The sequence below is a fragment of the Ornithorhynchus anatinus genome, chromosome 9 (genome assembly GCF_004115215.2).
Source record: "Ornithorhynchus anatinus isolate Pmale09 chromosome 9, mOrnAna1.pri.v4, whole genome shotgun sequence".
Lineage (NCBI taxonomy): Eukaryota > Metazoa > Chordata > Mammalia > Monotremata > Ornithorhynchidae > Ornithorhynchus > Ornithorhynchus anatinus.
Genome location: NC_041736.1, coordinates 7,133,865 through 7,137,093, shown reverse-complemented (window position 1 = coordinate 7,137,093; position 3,229 = coordinate 7,133,865). Strand labels below are relative to the sequence as shown.

At 44.3% G+C, this 3,229-nt stretch overlaps 1 non-coding gene across 1 annotated transcript; it reads left to right on the top strand.

The window, feature by feature from the left end:
• The first annotated feature begins 290 nt into the window (after nucleotides 1-290).
• On the top strand, nucleotides 291-428 carry LOC114814402. The gene has a single exon (XR_003762200.1). It is a non-coding gene; the product is annotated as a small nucleolar RNA SNORA7 (small nucleolar RNA).
• Nucleotides 429-3,229: the final 2,801 nt, after the last annotated feature.

Genomic DNA, 3,229 nt, shown 5'->3' with positions numbered 1-3,229 from the left:
AGCATGGGCCTAGGAAACAGAAGGACCTGGGTTCTAATCTCAGCTCCGCTACTTGTCTGCTATGTCACTTAACTTCTCTGGCCTTCAGTTACCTCATCTGTAAAATGGGACTGAGACTGTGACCTCCATGTGGAACACTGTCTGTGTCCAACCTGACTAGCTTGTATCTACCACAGCACTTAGTACAGCACCTGAAACACAGTAAGAGCTTAACAAATACCAAAAAAAAAGAGAGGAAAAAATAAGTGCTTAATATTCTATCGTATTTATTAAGCGCTTATCGTGTGTAACTCCTCTCAGGGTCGTACCTGGAGAGTTTCCAGTCCTCTACCGGTCTCGACTGTGGGAGGGAGAGTCAAGCAGAGGCCAACCCATTCCATTCCGAGCCCGGCTCATGGCTAGCGAGTGGAAGGCAATCTGTTACAAGTCAAAACTCCCCCGAGCTGGGCAGCAGCTGCATGGGAGAGACTCAAGTTGACTGCGCAGAAGCGGGAAATGGTAAATCACTCCTGTATTTTTACCAAGGGAACTCTATGGATCCACTACCAGAACCACTGCAGATGGAGGTGGGGCATTCTGAGAGAGATGTGTCCATGACGTCGCCAAGGGGGAGACGACGGCATAAGACAAAACAAGACTGTGAGCAAAGCACTGTACTAAATGCACATCGCCTTGATTCTATTTATTTGCTATTGTTTTAATGAGATGTTCATCCCCTTGATTCTATTTATTGCTATTGTTCTTGTCTCTCCGTCTCCCCCGATTAGACCGTAAGCCCGCCAAAGGGCAGGGCCGTCTCTATCTGTTACCGATTTGTACATTCCAAGTGCTTAGTACAGTGCTCTGCACATAGTAAGCGCTCAATAAATACTATTGAATGAATGAGAGTACAACAACAGACACAGTCCCTGCCCATAACAAGCTCAGAGTCAGTCCCAAAATATAAAATTAAAAGCAAAATATTGACTGCCTCTTTCTACATTGCCAATGGATTTGGATCTGTACCCTTTAAGCACTTGATATTCACCCTACCCTCAGACCCACAGCACGACGTACATCACCACAATTTATTTTAATGTCTGCCTCCCCTTCTAGACTCTAAGTTCCCTGTGGGCAGAGAACGTGTCTACCAACTCTGCTGTATTGTACTCTCCCATTCGCTTACTTTGCACACAGTAAGCACCCAATAAAATGTCACTGATTGATCGATTGATTTTCTCTTGGACTGGATGCAACCGTCAGAAACATTCACTAGACAACGTAACAGCCCACTATTATCACCACCCCACCCTCGTCCCTAACACTCTATCATGTTATTTTACTTTTAGCTTTTGGAGCCAGATTCTGGGAGGCAGAAGGAAAAAATCACCATCACCCAAGATTTAAATAACAAGCTGACCCGGGTTCCTCTCTCTCCCCTTAAATATCAAACTCTACGAAAGCATAAGCAATTCTCCATATGCCACCTAGGACACAATGCACGACTAACTTTGCATTGTGTTAATTTCGCTCCAGTTTCTCCTAAGATTTTCAATTCGACAGCTCTCCGACTCAGCGGTTGGGTTTGAATTGCATGTTATATCTCCTTAAATTGTCTTTAATTTCTACAACTTCGGGACATAAATCTAATTTCGCAGTAATTGATGGCATGGCACACTACCAAAGAACTTTCATGACTCCTCGGATCCTGCTGAAAAATCATTATCTGTGATTAAAAAGTCTCTGTCCTTTCCGTCATCGAAACTCGGGCCCCAAATTGACTTTCAAACAGCAAGTAGACTTTCAGTTGAGCTGTGCCTGGATACCCCTTCTGGGTCATATTCATAGACACGGTTTTGCACTATTTAGAACTTAATTTGAGGAACCCAGTTTTCTAAGAATTGCTGGGAAATGTTTATTTATGTTGCAAAATCACTCACACTCAGTCTGACAGAAGGCAAGTTTTTCCTACGTGTTTTGGATGGGGCCTGGTGGCTTAATTAAGGCATGTTCTCCAGACAACACACAACTCTGTCCACACAGAGCTTCATGGTGTTGACAGTAGCAACACATCTGTGGTGAATACCACAACACCAGTTTCCTTACCACGGGGTTCTGCATTCTAGGAGAATTGTACAGTGCTTAGTACAGTGCCTGGCACATAGCGCTTAATAAATACCGTTACCATCATTTTTTATTACAGTGCCCCAGTCCGTTGCATTCAAATTATATTGACTGATGAAATGATTGTGAGGCGTGGTCTCAAACAATGCAGTTTAGTAACGGGCTGCAGCGGTCAGTTCAGTCTTGCAGACGGCAATGGAGAGAGGGATTTTTATCATTATTAATATCACTGTTGTAAATGTAATAATAATGGCATTTGTTTAGTGCTTGCAATGCGTCAAGCAGTGTACTAAGCAATTATCTTGTACAATCAGGTTGGACGCAGTCGTTGTCTCATAAGAGGGTTCACAGTCTAAGTAAGAAGGAGATCAGAAATAACAAAATAATAATAACGATATTTGTTAAGTGCTTACTATGTGTCAAGCACTGCTCTAAGCACTGGCATAAATAATAATGTTGGTATTTGTTAAGTGCTTACTATGTGCAGAGCACTGTTCTAAGCGCTGGGGGAGATACAGGGTAATCAGGTCATCCCACATGAGGCTCACAGTTAATCGCCATTTTACAGATGAGGTAACTGAGGCCCAGAGAAGTGAAGTGACTTGCCCAAGGTCATGCAACAGGCAAGTGGAGTGCTAGAATTAGAACCCAGATCCTCTTACTCCCAGGCCTGGGCTCTTCCCACTAGGCCATACTGCAGCAGAGAGGCCAAGGCCCTGGGGGCAAGGGTGACTCTCGGATTCCGTGACAACCCCATGTGCCATCGTACCCATAGGCCAAAAATTCTCCAAGCAGCTAATCCAGTTCACTCAGACCAAAACTGAGTCATTGCTTTAAATTCAACCCATCCTCCCTGCCCCCCAAGAGGACCTTTTAACACAGAGAGACCGACTCAAACACCTGACAGAGCAGTAGTGACTTATCTTCTCAGAGTAGCACTCCATCACACAGGGGCGGTGCCCCAGTCACGCCAGACAAAGCTTCTCGGTGACCTTTCGATACAGAATCAGAGCAACACCACGGTCTATGCTAGATGACACAGAGGCACTGACTACATCCAGAAGAACAGAATTGTAAAGATCACGTCAGATACAGGGAAAAGTGAGTAATATTAAAGAAAAATGCC